General features: G+C 46.6%; 1 protein-coding gene across 13 annotated transcripts in view; it reads right to left on the bottom strand.

Annotated features, from left to right (window-relative positions):
- Positions 1-12,151, bottom strand: part of PCBP3 (poly(rC) binding protein 3) — a 235,080-nt gene extending 222,929 nt beyond the window's left edge. For 7 of the 13 annotated variants that reach the window (XM_079100771.1, XM_079100773.1, XM_079100776.1 and 4 more), the window contains exon 1: positions 11,943-12,150. The gene's annotated coding sequence lies outside the window, so the exon portion shown is untranslated. Of the gene's footprint in view, positions 1-11,942 lie in introns of all 13 variants that reach the window. The other 6 variants (XM_079100763.1, XM_079100777.1, XM_079100767.1 and 3 more) reach the window with 2 other exon arrangements.
- Positions 12,152-18,603: the final 6,452 nt, after the last annotated feature.

Here is an 18,603-nt window from a genome sequence, read left to right on the forward strand (position 1 = left end):
GAGGGACAAAATACAAGCAAGCCAGGAGTGGTGGTACACGGATGCATGCCTGTAATCCCAGACTCAGGAGGCTGAAGCAGGAGGATCATAGGTTCAAAGCCAGCCTTAGCAACTTAGTGAAGCCCTAAGCAATTTAGCAAGACCCAGTCTCAAAATTTAAACAATTTTTAAAAAGAACTGGGAATGTGGCTCAGTGGTTAAGTACCCCTGGGTTCAATCCCCAGTACACAGACAGACAGACACACACACACACACACACACACACACACACACACACACACAAGGAAGAACGCACATACATCCAAACCATAGCATTTTCCAAACTGATTTTCAGATTCAATGCAATCCCTAAACCCCTATCAATATTACAGCTACCTTTTTTTTTTTTTTTTTTTTTGCAGAAATTGACAAATTAATACTAAAAATCATATGGTAATGCTTGGACAGAAATTGCTCAAACCATCTTAAGAACAAAGTTGTAGGTCTTGCTCTTCCCAATATTAAAACCTACTACAAAGTTATACTAACCAAGATTGTGTGGCACTGTCATAAAGCAAGACATGATGGTCAATGAAATAGAACTGCAAGTCCAAAAATAAACTTATATTTTATGATCATTTTTTAAAGTATTTTTAGCTGCAGATGGACACAATATCTTTATTCTACTAATTTTCTATGTGGTGCTGAAAATCGAACCCAGTGCCTCACACATGCTAGGCAAGTGCTCTACCAATGAGGCACAGACCCAGCCCGTGATCAATTAATTTTTGACACAAGTGCTAAGACCATTCAATGGGGAAATAGTCTGGTCAACAAATAATACCAGGGCGACTGGATAGCCACATAAAAAACAATGAAGTAAAACTTCTCCCTCACACCATATACAAGAACTACCAAGCCCTGGAGAAGCTGAGGGCAGAGGATGGTGGGTTCGCCACAGCCTGAACAACATAGTAAGACCCTGTCTTAAAAAAAACACTCAAAGCACATCAAAAACCTAAATTTAAGAGCTAAAAATATAAAACTCTTAGACTAAAATGGAGGTGTAAATCATCATGACCTGGGATTAACCAATGTTGTCTTCTTGATTGCCTTTTTGTTTTCATGTGGTGCTAGAACGGAATCCAAGGCCTCATACATGCGAGGCAAGCACTCTACCAGTGAACTACAAGCCCAGCCCAACAAATCTGTCTTAAATGTGATACTTAAACCACAAGCAACAAAAGAAAAAATGGATAAATTGGACTTCATCAAAATTAAAACCTTTTATGTATCAAAGGACACTATCAAGAAATTAAAAAGACTGCTTACAGCAGGAGAGGAAATATTTGCAAACAATATATCTAATAAAGAACTAGTAGATGGGATGGGGTTGTAGCTCAGTGGCAGAACAACTGCCTCGCAGGTGTGAGGCACTGGGTTCAATTTTCAGCACCGCATATAAATAAATAAAATAAAGATCCATTAACAATTGAAAAAAATTTAAAAAAAGAACTAATCGATGGAAAATATATTGACCCCCTATAACTCAAGAATAAAAAGACAAGCCATCGAATTTTAAAATGGGCAGAGAATCTGAATAGCCATTTCTTCAAAGAAGACATACAAATGGCCAGTAGGCACATGAATGCTCAAGATTAGTCATTAGGAAAATGCTCACCAGAGCCACAGGAAGATACCACTTCCCACCCACTGGAATGACTATCATCAAAAACACTGGAAAATAAGAAGTGTTGGAGAGGATGTGGAGAAACTGGCTCCCCACACTCTGCTGGTCAGTATGGGGTGGCATCTTTATAAAACTCTTTGGCAGTTAATCAGAAAGTTAAGCAGAGTTACTATATGACCAGCAATTCTACTCCCAGGTATAAACCCAAGAACTAAAGATAGATTCCAACGAAAACTAGTACATGACTGTTTATAGTACACAGGCACATGGTTCACAATGGCCAGAAAAAGGAACAGCCCAAATGACACCTGCTGATAAGTGAAAAAATAAAATGTCACATATCCATACAATGGGATATCATTCAGCCATAAAAAGGAATGAAATACTGACACACACTAGAACATGGACAAAACCTGACCATATTCTGCCAAGCAAAAGAAGCCAGATACAAAAGGTCAGATGTTGTACGACTCCATCCATATGAAATGTCCATAACGGGCAAATCCTCAGAGACAGAAAGTAGACAAATGACCGCCGAGGACTGGGGAAAGGAGGATCAGGGGTTATGGCTAATCATGCCATTTCACTTTAAGATGATGAGGCTGTTCTGAAATTAGGTAGTGGTGATAGTTACACACCCACGTACATGTACCAGAGCCACTGAGCTGTATACTTTAAAAGGGTGAATTTTGGGCTGGGGAGATAGCTCAGTTGGTAAAGTGCTTAACTTGCAAGCACAGGGCCGGAGGTTCAATCCCCAGCACAGCAAAAAAAAAAAAAAAAAAGGTGAATTTTATGGTATGCTAATTACATTTGAATTGTTTTAGAAAATTAAAAAATTTTTTAAGTAGAAATAAAAATATTTTTAGGAAAAAAATGCAGCTGACCTGCTATACAACTTACCTGCAATAAAGAAATCTCTAAAGATGGTTCTTTGGGAAGAAGAAAAAAGATCACAGAATGAAAGTTTGAAATGTCTGAGAGCAAAGAAAGGAGAAAAATGTGAACAAATCTTAAATGAACACTTGCCGTTAACATTATGGTTCATATATGCTGTTAAAACCAATACCATAAACATAATAAGGCTGTAAATATCATTTCACTGAACTTAAAAGAACATAGGGAATTAAATGGGCGGTGACAAACACAGCTGTGCCTGGAGAGTGTGAGTGAGCCCAAGTGCTCCAGCAGAAGGGAGGTGCCCCAGTGCCTGGAGAATCCACCAGCACGTTCAGTGACCACTATGAACAAGGAAAAGTCTGACCTTCAATCTGCTGGAGAGGGAGGAAAATGGAATGACTGTTTTTAACACAACATCAATTTAAAATAATGCAAGAAAGGAGAACAATAAACAAAATGTAAAACAAGAAAAATACATAATAGGATTGTGCATTTCAAATGAAATGTATCAATAATTACATTTAATGTAAATGAATTGAGTGTTCTAACAAAAAGACAAAATTGTCAGATTAGATGAAAAAATCTAATATACTCCTTTCTTGCAAGAGAAATATCTCAAGTATGACAATATAGTAATGTTAAAAGTAAAATGATGAAAAACAAAGATATTTTGCAAATATGAGCTTGAAAAAGTCTGACCTAGCTTTATGAACATCAGACATACCCACCAAAAAGACAAACACGCGTTACTAAGGATAAAAGAGAACATTCATGCTGATTACTCAATTCATCAGGAAGACACAACAATTTTAAGTTTGCATGCCCCTAATAACATGGCCTCGAAATATATAAATAAAAATTGACAGACTACAAGGAGAAATAAGACAAATCCAAAATCATAATGAAATTGTATAATTATCTTAGTAACACACAAGAACCAGACTTCAACCAAAAAGAAAACAGATCTGAGTAATACACTTATCAACTTAGCTAAATAGAATATATAATACTTTGACCCCAATTCTTTCAAGCAGTTCACAGGAATATATAAGAAAAGCTTATCAGCAAATTTCAAAAGATTAAAATCATAGATCTTTGGGCAATGTAATCTTGCTGAAAAACAATAAAATAGTAAGAAAATACTCAAATGTTTGGAGATTTTTAAATATTCTTCTAAATTACCTAAAATCAAAGGAAAATCATAATGGAAATTAAAAAATATATTAAACAATAATGAAGATGTCTCAAATCAATCTCTGTATAATGTATAAGGAAATGCATCACCTTTAAGAGCACATACTAGAAAACGAGAAAGGCTGCAAATTAATAAATTGATTGTTCATCTCAGATTATAACAAGAACAGTTACAAGAAAGGAAAATCACCAACCAACTTCACTGATAGACTTGTATACAAAAATCCCAAAGTATCAGTCATCAGCAGACCAGCACAGGTACAGGCAGCATGACCAAGTTATGTTTTCACACTGGTCATCAGTGGGTGATAGGATTGCCATATTTTCTTTTGGATTGTCAAGATTTTTATTCTGCTTTGGATGCTAGTCTTTATTTTAGAAATTCTCTAAATAAACACCTATTACTTTAGTATTACAAAAATATTTTTGAGTTAATTAATATTTGGCTGATCTCTCGTCCTGTGAGGTCAGCTCGCTAATGGCAAGAAGAAAAGAACAAGGCTGGCTCAGAACAACCATTTTTGTCTGAGTAATGCAAGGCCACGAGGCCTCTGTGTCTCAGTGTCTCTCTTTGACTAAGAACAAAGAAAGGGTGGAGAGGAGTGGAAAAAGATTGTCAAAGATAGGGATGTGATAACAGCAATTCATAAGGCTTTTCCCAAACATTAAGAGAGCAATCTCACACACAAACATGTCTATAAATAGAATCCATATTGCACTTTAATGAATAATTTAAAAGCACTTTGAAAACAGGGTTAAGAAAACAGGAACCTAAATGCTCAAAAATCAATAGTTTTGTCCTATCCCAACCTGGCAAGTTATAGAAACAGACATCCAACTTTTACATTATTTTTTAGAATTGTTGGAAGCTGGATAGGTTAAGTATCAAGAGGATTAAAAACATTTGCAAGCTTTGACCTAATAGTTCTGTCTTTAGAAATTTATCCTTCAGAAGTAGCAGCAAGAAACATGCTGATTTTTATACAGAATATTTACCAAAGCATTATTTATGATGGTGAATATCAGAGCAATAAAAATGTTCAGTCATATTGAACTGGTTCAATAAACTTGGACACCCATTGGAATAGTATGCAGCCATTCAGGATGGTATGTCAGAAGGATGCATAGTGACAGAAGGAAGTGCTGACATGCTAGTAAAAGCAGACATTTTTATTTTTATGCTTTACTTTTATTTATTTACTTGTTTATTTTTAGTGCTGAGACTGAACACAGAGCCTTGTGCATGCTAAGCACATGCTCTACCACAGAGTTATCCCCTGAGCTCAAAAGAAAATATTTATTTATAAAATACATCATGGAATTAATCTGAACTTTAGGACATGCATATATATGTAGAAAACCATTAGATATCTTTGTATGGTAAGATTTTGAATGATGTTCATCTTTTTACTTTTCTGTTTGCTTCAATATTTCTACTCAAAACATTTGTATTACTTTTATTAATAAAAAAGATTTTAAAAAACAAAATGTATGATGAACCAATAACTTCACAGATCTGAATACTGTTCAGTAGCCCAAATCCACTTCTAGTGAGATCACTAGGAGGTCACAGAGATACACACATGAGCTGCGCATTGCCCCTTAAACAGGATACAGTGGCTATCTCACAATCTGAGTCAGGAACCTGAGTGGCTTACAGGTCCCCTGCCTGGGGTCCCACAGGCTGCAATCAAGTGTTGGCCAAGCTATGTGCTCACATGTAGGCTTGACTGGTAGAGTTTGCTGCAGTGACTGACAGAATTTGTGTCACTGCACTATAGGCCTGATTGTTCCCTGCTTCCTATTGTCAACCCTTGGAGTCCACCCTCAGCTCTTAGAAAATACCCAGTTTCTAGCCACATGTGCTTCTACAACATGGCCCCTTACTTCCTCAAGCCAGCAAAGAGAATCTGTATACCAAATATCCTAGGTGATATGATTTCATATCCTGAAGCCTAAACCCAGGGGGTCACCCAATCTCGGACTTAAACCTCCAGAAATATGAGCCAAAATAAACCTCTCTTTACTTCGTAAGTGTTTTATGTGAGGTATCTCATCATAGTAATACAAAGCTAACTAGCCCAGACTGTTTGCTCACAACAAACACAAGCCATCTATGCTATCTAGCTTCATATTCTAATGACCCCTTGATGATCATCACACTTAAAAAATCTATGCACAAGACCTGGAGAGCAACATGGTACGGGCTTGGGCCCATTCTGCAACACAGACATCAATTAGCCTTCCCAATATAGGGAATATTATCAATAGTGACCTGTGTTCAGTTTTCCTATACTTTTGGACACGGAAGACACCCTGTCCCTGCCCCATTTAAAATCAGGTGTAAAATGTAAGCAGATAGACCAGTAACCCTTCCAAAACAATTACATACTCATGCAAAAGTCTTCATTTTCTAAAGGGTTCAGACTAAGGCAATTAAGAAGCAATTTTTCCAAATTTTCAGAGGACTAAATATCCTCCCTTTAAAATCTATCAAAGAATTGAAGCACCATCTTGACACCAAAGCTGAAGGAGTCACTGGGGGAATAGGCCAGCACTGGCCAGCACCCTCAGGAGGCTGTGCACCAACCGCAGGTGAAACACTATTATGCGAGATCCAACAGACCATTTAGTGCAGCATATCATGACAAAGTACAGTTACCCTGCAGCTTAAAATTAAAAGATCAAAATATTTTATCTCAGCCACAATTGTTTAAAGAAAGTAAAACATTAAATCACCTAAATAAATATAGAAAAACATTCGATAAAAATCAAAATCTATGATTTTTTTAAAAAGGCTTTTATCAAACTACTAGTAGATGAGACCATCCTTAACCTAATAAAAGAAACCCACCAAAACACAAAAGCAAAGTTCACAATTAAGGATTTAACAGGATAAGCAACACAAGGATATTCTTACCTGATTTCTATGCCACTTTGTTTAGTGGTGCGAGCATTTATAAAAATTAAATAACAGATTAAGGACTAGGAAGAAAGAAATTATCATTATATTCATAGAGAAACAGGAAACTGATTTGTACCATTTGTGAAATTTGGTGTTTCAAAGGCAGTGTTGAAGATCACTGGGAAGGGATGGCATCCAACAAAAGTAATTGGTTAGGCATTTGGAAAAAATCCTACAAGTGGATCTCTACCTCATATCCCATACAAAAATAAGTGCAGATGTAATACAAAAAGCAAATATGTAAACTTTTTTTAAGGAAAAAGATATCTTATGACTTTGAAGTAATATAAGACTTCTCAATAAACACAAATCATAAGGAAAAGATTGATAAATTTGACTACATTAAAAGTAAACATCTGTTCATCCAAAAAGAACTTTTAAAAGAATAGGACATAAATAGAATCCAGAATATATAAAGAACTTCTAAAAGGACAACCTAGATAATAAATGGAGAAACAATGTGAAACTACAAATTAAATGAGAGGAAACCCATATGACCAAAAAAATCCTGAAACTCACTAGTAATCAAGGAAATGCAAATTAAAACAGTGAGATATTTCATACCTACCCAATTGACAACAATTAAAACACTTAAAGATACAAAGGATTAGTTAGAATGTGAGGCAACAATGGCATGAGGTTGTGATCCCAGAGTCCCACTTGTATGTACCTAGCCTCTCACCCAGGAGCCAGCAGAGAGGAAACGTGAGCCAAAGGGACATGGCAGTTGGCAAGGGTGGGGCGGGGCACACCACTGGCAGGAGACTGGTCAGAGAGACAACATCAGATGCCAGTCTTGCCCAGGAGGTGAAACTGGGACCCAGAACCATATTTTACCAAATGTGACAAATACCCCCAAATAGCAGCTAATCATCTGATCATCTAAAGTCAATCTGATTGTGTTATTTCCTCCTCAAACTTCCCAGCCAGGACTGCACAGAGCACAGTCGCAACTTGCACCAGTTTCCCACTATTGCTGCAACTCACTTCCACAAACTTAGTGACTTAGCACAACAAATATTTATCTTGCAATTCTGGAGACTCCAAAGAATCCATCTTCTTGCCTTTTCCAGAAGCTGCACACATCCCTTGACTCATGATCCCCTCCATCCTCAAAGCCAGCAAAGATGACTAAAATCCTCACTTCCTATCACTGACAGTGATACTTCTGCCTCCCTCTTCTACATTTAATGAGCCCTTTGATTACTGGGAGCCCATCCAGACAAGCCAGGATCCCAGGATCATCTCCCTATTTTAAAATCATCTGGTGAGCCAGGCATGGTGACACACACCTGTAATCCTAGCGGCTTGGGAGGCTGAGGCAGGAGGATCACAAATTCAAAGCCAGCCTCAGCAAAAGTGAGGCACTAAGCAACTCGGGGAGACCCTGCCTCTAAATAAAATATAAAATAGGGCAGGGGATGTGACTCAGTGGTCGAGTGCCCTGAGTTCAATCCCTGGTACCCACCCAAAAAAATCATCTGGTAAGCAACCTGATCCATCCACTACCTTACTTTCCTTGCCAAGTAATTAACACATCACAGGTTCTGAGGATTAGAACATGGACAGCCTTAGAAAACAAGCATTCTACCTACCACACAACCCTTGGTCCACTCTCTCCCCTCATCCCTACAGGGTTCCAGCTCCTTTACTCCTCCAGCCTCTATATCACCACACAATCTGTTCTCCAAGTACACCCATCTTCTCATCTTTTTCTAATCAATTTATACATATCGATGCACAATTACAACTCATCCTCTAGGGCTCATCCCAAAGATAACCTCCTCTCTGAAGGAGATCGCCACTCTAATGACTCAACTCTCACTGGACTTTCTATGTATCCCAATTGCAGCACTGTATGGCCCTGCAACTATTTACAAGCCCCTTTTCTCAGTCTGACTGGTGAGTCCTTCAATGACAAGAAAACTTGGAATGGACCCACCTTTTGGCCCAGTTATCCCACTCTAAGGTTTATACCCAAAGGACTTAAAATTAGCATACTACAGTAATGCAGCCATATCAACGTTTACAGCAGCTCAATTCACAATAGCTAGATTGTGGAACCAACCTAGATGCCCTTCAACAGATGAATGGATAAAGAAACTGTGGTATATATACACAATGGAATATTATTTAGCCATAAAGAAGAATAATATTACGGCATGTGTAGATAAATGGATGGAACTGGAGAATATCAAGGTAAGTGAAATAAGCTAATCCCAAAAAACCAAAGGCCAAATGTTTTCCCTGATAAGTGGATGATGATATATAATGGGGGTGGGGGAGGGTGGGGAATGAGAGAAGAACGGAGGAACTTTAGATTACTTAGAGGGAAATGAGAGGGAGGGGGTATAAAAAATGGTGAAATGAGATAGACATCATTACCCTATGTGCATGTATGATTACACAAATGGTATGAATCTACATTGTGCACAACCACAGAAACGAAATGATGTGCCCCATTTGTGTACAATGAATCAAAATGCAGACTGTAAAATATTTTAAATTTTTTTAAAAAGAACCAGGTCTCACTCCCTCCAGGTTCTCAGATCATAGCAACTAGCAAAGGAGGCACTCAAGAGTGTTCCTGAATCCTGAGTGACATTTTGCTGAGTTCCCTCAACAAAAGAAATGTTACAAACAACATGGGCTAAATGCACATCAAGTAGGGCCAAAGAACTAGTTCAGATAATCATACCAGTAAACACCTCAATAACCCATGGTTTGGCTTGATATGAAATACACTATCATGTGGAAGAATCTCTATACCACAAGCAACATCCTTTCTATTGCTAACCTGTGGGCCATTCTAAAGTAACTGATAAAATTAACCCCAAGAGAAATAAGGTATTTATCAGAAATGATTTACAGTCCTCAAAATTATACAAGAGCACTGATGCTGCTCTAACAATAGAAATGTCTGGCAACTACCAATGGCCACCACATATTCGGCCCTCTCCAGAAAAGACTGGAGGTGTGAGGGTGGATCAACTGGTGCTTGTTAGGGACAAATTGCCCTATGCACACAAATACATGTGCATATTGCAATAAAGGGTTCTTTTGTTAGAAGGTGGTTATTAAGAAAACAGTCTCATTTAATTTCAACGGCTTGTTACTTGATGTTCATACTCAAGCAAGAAAACTCCCCCTGGAGAGAAGAAAGACTAAGCAACAGAAAGACAATGCTAAGTCAGCACAATTATTGGCTTTTAATGGAGAAAGAAAAAATGATATAGTTTAAGTGTTTTAAAGACATGCTCCTATTCAGGTTCAGCAGAACTTTCCTGTTCAACTTTTCTTTTTAATATGTGAAATCCTAAATTAATTTTAAAGCATACTTTAAAAATCACTTTCACACTGAAAAGGAAGTTTGGGAGTGGGAGGAACAAATAGAAGACACAGATTCAGCACCATGGACAGTGGACTCACAGGGTCCTGTGAGTCTTTGCTACCAGGACTGAAGGCTAACGATGGATTTCCAATTTTTCAGTTATAAAGACCCCATTCACCATCAGAGTATTTTCAAACCCTTATAATACTAAGCATCAATTGACAAAGAAAGTATATGTATTATGAAAGTTTTATGTATTATGAAACGTGTACTGAACTTACACTGTACAGAGTCTACACACAAGTGAAAAGGACACTACTCAAAGTTGAACCCTCAGTTGGTCCATCACTGCACTTGTGTTTGGAGAGCCCCTGCCTGCTGACAAATCTCATGTCTTAAGACACTATCCCAAGCTCCTCCAGCCCCTCTCATGAACAATGATCTTCCAGAGTGCACAATCTCTGGGCAAAATTGGAGATCTCCATTTCTCTGAGATGTTCTTAGCTGATATATTGTTCTTGCAGATGAGAGGACAGGGAAGCACCCCTGTGCACCTCTTATGGGACCAACATCTGATTAAGTCCAAAGAAGAGGAAGGGGCAACAGTTTGCTCCAGGAGGCAAACTCAGCTTCAGGGGCACAGGAATGGCTTGGAATGGTGGGGCTGTATGCTACCTATCTAGATTCAAAGGGTTGTTCTGTAAGGCCCTGCACCCGCAGTTTCTTTTGGGGCACCACACACTGCTATCGGCTCATATGCAGAGACCTTCCAGTCCATGATCAGGAGGGAAAGTCCCAGCTTTGATTAACTTTTCCAATCTCCGAAAGAAGTAACATACTGACAGTGTAGGGAAAAAAAATCAGAAAACACCACTAAGCACAAAGAACAACAAAACACTTTCACCAAACACTTGTAGGGACAATAAGAAAAAAGCCATCCTGCCGGAAAATTAAATACAGTGACCCCGAAAGAGGAACCTGCGCCAGCTCCATCTACCTATTCTGAAGAGGGTCACCGGGAAAAGAGGAAAGGAAGGAGGAGGTCAGGGGAAGAAGAGGCAGCTGCTGATGGCTGGGGAGGCCGCACCCCAGCTCCGCACCACCCACCTGCCCTGGGGGTTTCGGGTTTTTCCCGGAATCTCTTCTCAATCACAGACAACCTGCGGTCTTGAAACCAAGGCCTCACAAGTCCAGGTGACGACCCACCCTTGTCAACCGACCTGCAACCGCTGACAACTTCCGAATTTGGGGAAAGGAGGGAGGCCGGGCAGCCCGGCGCCCGAGTGCGCCTGGGCGTGCGGGCCGCTCTCCCGGCCACTCCGTGCGCCGGCCAGGGCCAGCCGCCCCGGGCCAGCCGCCCAGGACCCTGCCGCCCAGGGCGCCGACCTCGCCCGGGACCCCGCACGCGCCAGGACCCCGCTCTGCCCGGCCGCTCGCCCGGCTCGGGCCGCAGGACACGCCCAGGCCCGGGGTCCGGCCGGCACCCTGCGCGGCGCGGGACCCGCGACCGGCCGCGCCGCCGCCCCGCGCCCGGACCTCCGCAAGGACCGCGTCCCGCGCCCGGCGCCGGGTCCAGACCTGCCGGCGCGGACCCGCGCAGGACCCGCCCGCGTGGGACCTCGCCCGGACCCCGCCCGGGTCCCTCGCCCACCACCCGGGCTGCCTCGGCCCAGGCCCAGACCTGGGACCCCCACTCAGCCTGGGACCCTCAGCCCGCGCCGGGGGCCCTGCCCGCCCGGGCCCGGGGGAAGTTTGCGGGCCGCGGGTCGCGGGCTGCCGGGCCCTCGGCCGCCGGCGGGGGCTGGTCCGCCGGGACGCGGAGTGCGCTGCGCCCCCGGCGCGCCCGACCCGGACCCCGGCCCGGCCGGCGGCCACTTACTCACCTGTCCCGCGGCGGGCGGCGGAGCCACGAGCCAGCGGCGGAGATCGGGCGGGGCGGACGCGGCCGGCCGGGCTGTGCTGAAGCAGCGGACCCCGCTTAGTGCGGAGCCTGAGGAGACCGAGCGGCCACCAAAGCGCGGAGGCTGAGGGCTCCTCAGGGCTGAGGCGGCGGCAGCGGTTCCTCGCGCTCCAGCCCAAGCGCTGCGCGCGGCTCGGGCCCGCCCTCACCTCGCCGCCGACCAATCCGGAGTCGCCCGCTGCCTCTGGCCCCGCCTCCTTCCAGAGGCAGGGCCCGCGAAAGCGGGCACCGCGGACCAATCGAACGGCGGAACGGCGACCAGCGCGGCCAATCCGCGCCCAGGGAAGCTCTCCGACCCTAAACCAACTAGCGTCGCGGGGCGGGGGCGAGGCCGGGGGATTCGGAGGAACAGCTCAATGGCGATCGGGGGCGGGGCCCCATGCTGGGGCGGGGCCCAAGACAGAGGCGGGGCGAGGCCATAAAGAGAGGGGGCGGGGCCTGGGCGGGGCCACAAGGGTGCGGCCGGTAACTGGACCTCAGCAAGGCGGAGGCGGCCGAGGTGGGGTGGGGCAGGAGAGGCGAACTGTGGCCCCTGGACGAGCGGGCTTGGGGGCGGGGGCGGGGCCACACGTGGGCTAGTGGGCCGCGAGTTGGCGTCCAGAGTCTGCTCCGCGCGGGCTCTCCTCCGAGGTCTCAGGCGCGTTGCCGGCTCAGGCTGCGGCCTCAGGCTGCGGCCTCAGAGCTCCGTGGGCCCGGGTCCTGGGGCGGTCAGTTGGACGCGCGGCCTTCGGCGCCCTGCAGGTCGGGTCCGAGACCCAGCCCCCTCCCCAGGTACCCATTTTCCTGCGCACGCTGCCTCTGCGCCGCGCCCCTGCTCGGCCCAGACGGGGCCGAACTTTTCGCCTGCCGCTCTCAGATGCCTGGCCCGGTGTACCTGTCCGTAGGTGACTGAAGCTGCCTGAAGAGCTGGCTGCCTTGGCCGTCCTCAGGGAACGGAATGTTTTAGTTGTTTTTTATTTTAGGATCCTTTGTTCACCCTTCCTTGGCTGCCTTTTGCTTTGTTTTGTTTCTATTATGGTCATTTTCGTCAGACTGAACTCTCAGTGTCTCATTTGTGATCCCGGCCTATTATTAGTACATGCACATTGCTTCCAGAGCAGCACCAAACCGAAAAACCAGATACTATTGCCTGGGGCACAGGTGTGGTTCCGGTGTGGTTCAGGGACCTGCCTTCTGCATCCCCAGACCCTGGAGCCAAGGATCCAGCCTTACTGACTTCCTAAGGTTTTTAGCAAGGAGAAGGGCCAGAGAAATACCAGAAGTCTCCAGGACGCTGGGGACTTAGAACCCAAGTCCCCAGAAGCCCAGGCTACAGGCTTTGTCCGAGGGGTCTGGGGACCAGACTTTTTCCTCCACAGGTAGCTCCAACAGGGTGCCCATTGGCAAGATTTACTGCTAGGTGGTGCAGGAGGCATTTCCCAGGCATCTCTGTTACTTCTAGGTCTTTGTGAGCAGTGAACTGGTGGGCAGAGGCGGGAAAGGGTGGGATTCAAGCTGAACAAATAAAACTGATCCAGCCCTGAGCCCTCAGACACTTTAGACCACCCAGTGAGGACAATACTGTGCCTTAAAGGCAGAAGAGTCCCTGCTGCACTCCTGGCCTCCCTTAAGAGTAGCAGGGCCTTTGGAAGCTTGCCTGCCACTCCTGCCTGTCACTGCACTTTAAAGTCCTCTTCTTGTGAAGATATGGAGATCTCATGGATCTGGACCTCATTACAGTTCCTGAGGCCCATGGGCATGCCCAGAAGCAGGCAGAGCTCAGGGACAGGTTTCTGGAATCCACTGGCAGGGAAAAGTTCTACACTCCACCTGAGATACAGATCACAGTTACTGGGGTGGGATGGATAATAAAGAGGTGTATTCTCATTTGTCTTTAAATGTCACCAGAGTAATTCACAAACTTTAAAAAAGAAAGGACCTGACAAGGGCTTGAAAAGAGGGTATCCTCGAGGCTCCTACCTGGGACACGTGAGAAACCTGGATGTACACGTAAGTAGATTTCCAGCAGATTTCCAACCCTGTGCTTTGGGAGAACCATTCCAGTGGTAGGGAGGAGGGTGAAGGAGGAGAGGGAGGCCTGGTGGAGAGTCACCAGGCATGCTGGAAAAGGATGCTGAGAGCCAGGACCTTGCTGGGAGAAATACACAGGAAGGGTAGAGGTAGACCCCCTCCCATAGGACTTGGGGCCAGGGACACCCACCCGACCCCAACCACGGGATCAAGGATTCACAGCATCTCACCCTAGGTCCCTGCTTTTAGCCTTTCCAGGAGTCTGCATGCAGAAGTACTGGAGGGACCCTGGGGCTGCTGCTGGGGGCTGGAGCTGGGTGGGACTCTGGTTAGGGTACTCTTATAACCGCAGATTATAGGCTGCCAGCCTCCCACTCCCACCTTCCAGGAGCCAGGCCTCTCAGCTGCCTACATCGCCTCCTGGAAGACACAGTTAGTCATTAGAAGAGTAATGATAGTGTTTTCAGGGCAGCGAGTTGGACTCTAACAACTTCCAATTATTTCCAGTTCCTGCCAACCATGGGAAGAAAAAATGCAGATCATCCCAGGGCCCCGCCCTTGACACAAGGCAATCCCATCTGCTTGCACCCTCTCTCATCTCTGCACTCTGAACCAGCGGCAGGGCAGCCCCCAACCCAGGCTGGGAGCTGGCGACCCACATCACCACACAATGTGCCGCCTGTGCATCACCTCTGCCCGCCCTCCCTGTGCTTCCTGCCTCAAATTAGCCCTGAGTGTGCTAGTCCACGGTCCCAGAAGTGCCCCCTGGGCTCCTATTTATAAATACCCCGTGGTGTCTTGTTGGGGGCGTGGAGAGCGGGAGGAAAGGAGCCTTGTAATTATCCCTGCTCGGAGTGATGTCAGACCGAGCCCTCGGAAAGTCTCCACCCTCGCTCCGTCTTCCTGATTGTCGGGCTGGTCCCCGCCACCACAGAGCTGGGCATCTGGAGGGCTGCGGGCGGGAGCCTTCTTTCGCTCCGTGTTAGATGACCACAAGTGCCGGAAAGACACAGAAAGCAGCCATGGCGGTGATTAGCGTCGAAGTCCTCGGAGGCTCGCGGACCTGCCCACCCCACCCGCAGCCTCGCGGAGTTGGGTCTCCCACACGACCCCACTCTCAGCCGCAGGACCTCCGGTGCCCGGAGGCGGCGGGCAGCCACGCAGAGGGAGATTTGAGTGTGGAGGGGAGCGCGTGGCCTCCGCGGGCCTCCCCTGCGCGCGGGCCTCGCTGCGGTGAGAGCGCACCGGGGGCGCTTCGCCTGGGAGCGGAGCGCCGCCGCGGGCCTTCCGCACACCTGCGAGCCCTCTGCGAGCGCCGCCGCGGGCCCGCGCTCTGGCGCCAGGCTCCCTCCAGCCCGGGGCGGCTTTCACTCGGGCTGGGGAAATGCGGAAACAGAAATACGCTCCGGACGTCACTTTCCTCTTTTTTGATACCAAAATATAACAAGTGCTCCTGAACTAACTTACCTGGTTGTTACGACAGTCAATCGTACTTTTGTTGGGCGGGGCAATTTGTGGGGCCCGGTGAAAGGGGCAGGTCAGCAGTGACAAGCCGCATGGCCTGCTGGGTCCCTGGCACTGTGGGGACTGTGGATATGCCCACACTGAGACCCCAAAGCAGAGACCCGCACGGCCCACTGAGAGAACCCCAGCTGGGGTGACTAGGTGGCCAGGTGCTGGGGAAAGACAGCAAGCACTGATGGGGGGTCACAGGGACTCACACGAAGAGACAGCCATGCCATGCCCCAGTGTTCCCACATTCTTCCCTCTTGGGCTGCAGCTAGCCTGCGCCCCCCTGCTGCCCCACCTAAATTCTCTCCAAGAACCAGAACCACGTTCTACAGAAGTTCTGCACTGTTTCTGCATCCCTAGGGATTCCGTCAGGCCCATGTCCCCTCCCTGGTGCTAGAAGCATGGGATGGACATGTGGAAAGCCTCCACAGAGCGCTCTGCGATGTGAGGGCTGGCAGTGGTATTTGTTCTGCAAACATCAAAAGTTGTCCCAGTGTTGGTAAAGTGGATTCAAGCCTTTCGTGGAAGCAGATGGTTTTAAACCCCAAAGAACAAAGTTTCTGGGGTGTGCAGGAGGCCTGCAGGCACTAACTCATGGGTACCAACTCATCCCTTCTGGGAAGGGTCCAGGCCCCTGCAGTTGCCACCACCATCTCTAGTGGATGGGGGCTGTTTTCCTGCTTGCCCTCACTCAGCCTTCCCGCCGTCTAAGAAGAAGAGGTGCCCCCAGAGAAGAGTCTGAGAAGTTCCTGCAGAGATGGGAAAATATCACCCAGGACCAGTGAATCCTTGGCTTAGGTAATGGAAAAGAATTTCGGCATGTCATAGGCATAGACAGAGGTTTATTAGGAAAGTAGATCACATTCAAGGAGAATGTGGGCTATCTTGAGAGCGAGAGATGCCATTGGGCTCTTAGGGAACCTGAGGGTGTGTATGGGAAGGCACATAGGAATGGTATCGGTTGGGTAAGTCTGAGGATCTCAAGACAGTTTATGAGGGTTTGGTCAATCTCAGGATCCTTGGATGCTGTGGTCTTCATTATCTGATCACTAGATAGTGCTGGAAAGTCCCCCAAATTATTGGATCTGTATTTATTTGTTGGGGAGGTTAATTAACAGTGCACAGGTAGATTTACAGATGTCTCGGGATTGTGGAGTAACAGGCCTAGGAAAGAGTCTGGCTTGGAGAGTAACAGACCTGAAAAGCATGTGGAACTTCTGAATTAAAACCTTGTTTCCTTGTTCTTCTTATGTGTCTCCTTCTATTTCTTATTTCGTCTATCTTACCTCAACACCAAAAAGCAAGAGTCTTCAGCCCTGCTTTGAAGTGACACCTCTGAAACTCAGACTCCTCAGACCTGGAGCCCAAGTCACTGCCCAGAGAGAGAGTTGGAAAGAAAGGTGGAGAGAAAAGAGAGGGAGAGAGTAGATAGAGACCATGGGGGTGGGAGGCAGGCCCCCAGCTAACCCGCCTTTCGTGTTGGGAAGACTCAGTTCGCGAGGCCCCACGCCCTCCCCTTCTCTGCATATGCTTTAATAGGCACCATTAAGACTAAAAGTAGAACGACTCTTTGTTTTGTCTGTGAGCCTCCAAGGGGCCACTGCCTTCTCCAAGCCTCACTGGCTGGGGCACCCGGAAGAGCCAAGAAGGGGAGGAGCCCCCAACGGATGTGGGCATGTGTTCTGAATGCCCTTGATTTGCCTACCTACACGTAACATTTTAAAACTGACTTTTACATTCATTTGCTGCATTTTTTTTTAAGGGTCACCTTACATCACGGTTGACGTAATTATCTCTAATTTCTGCAGAGATGAGTTTAAACACACAGGACTGCTCAGCAGAGTAGTCCTATGTAGAAAGAGGCTGGTAGTGGAGGTGTGGCCCACCCCCCAGCCTTCCTCAGTGTCCCACCCGTCCCGTCACAGCAACTGCACTGTCTTCCTGCTTTGCTCTACTGGAAAATACATGCATGCAAATTTAGCCTTCTGGCAACCAAAGACTTCTGCTAAGTGTTTCAAGAATGCAAGTAGTGGGAAACACACCCTTAAATGCAAATTAAGGGAGCCCCTCTAGCAGAGACCACACTCTGGGAGCCTGGGAGGTACCTCTGCTCAGGGAAGGTCTGCCCAGCACCTCGCCCAGTTCCCATCCCATAGCCACAGTCCTGGACCCCAGTCAATCAATCAGTGACTATGGCACCTGTGGGGCCATTAGGAGCCTATGCATTTGCAAAGCCCTCAGCAAGGCTAGGCAGCAAAACAGATCACCAGGTCTCCAGAGCCCTGCCCTGCCAGCCTCCTGAGATGGGGTCAGCAGTCCCTCACCAGCTGCCTCTAGGACAAGATCTGTGCAGCAGGCATTTGGCAAAAGCAGGTCCCTCCCCCTACCCCCGGAGGTGGAGACAACTGTACCTCCTGACCCTTATGGTGTCCCCCCTCTTGCACCCTGCTGAGGAAAACCTGGGTGGCTCCATGTCTCCTAAGCTCCAGTTCTGTAACCTCCTCTTTCCCTCTGCTACAAGTCCCTGCTCAGCTCCTGAAGGGGCAGGTAGAGGTAGAGTGTCGCTTTTTCATTCCTGGGTCTCAGTGCCAGCCACTGCTGAGTGCCTGGGATACAGGGCAGCTCCCAGCACTCCACAACATACCCACACAGACCAGAACGTCAGGATGAGAACATATCCAGAAAACAGCACAGAAAGATGGAAAATAAGGACAGGCCAGCAAGAGGAAAAAGAGAAGGAGCTGATACAGCATAGGTGGTATCTTAGCCCACTCCTGCTGCTATAACAAAATACCTGAGGTTGAGTAATCATATATTTATTTCTCACAGTTCTAGAAACTGAAAGTCCAAGATCAAGGTACCAGAAATTTCCATATCTAGTGAAGGCTGCTCTCCACCTTCAAGATGGTGTCTTGTTGCTATGTCCTCACATGGCAGGAGGAGGAATAGTGTCACCTAGCTCCCTTGGACCCTGTCAGAGGGGCACTAATGTACCACCTGATCATATCCTTTTCTTACCTCCTGGAGTCTCCCCTTCTCAATACTCTCTCAGGTCCCACCAC

The sequence above is a fragment of the Sciurus vulgaris genome (assembly GCF_902686455.1).
Source record: "Sciurus vulgaris genome assembly, chromosome: 10".
Lineage (NCBI taxonomy): Eukaryota > Metazoa > Chordata > Mammalia > Rodentia > Sciuridae > Sciurus > Sciurus vulgaris.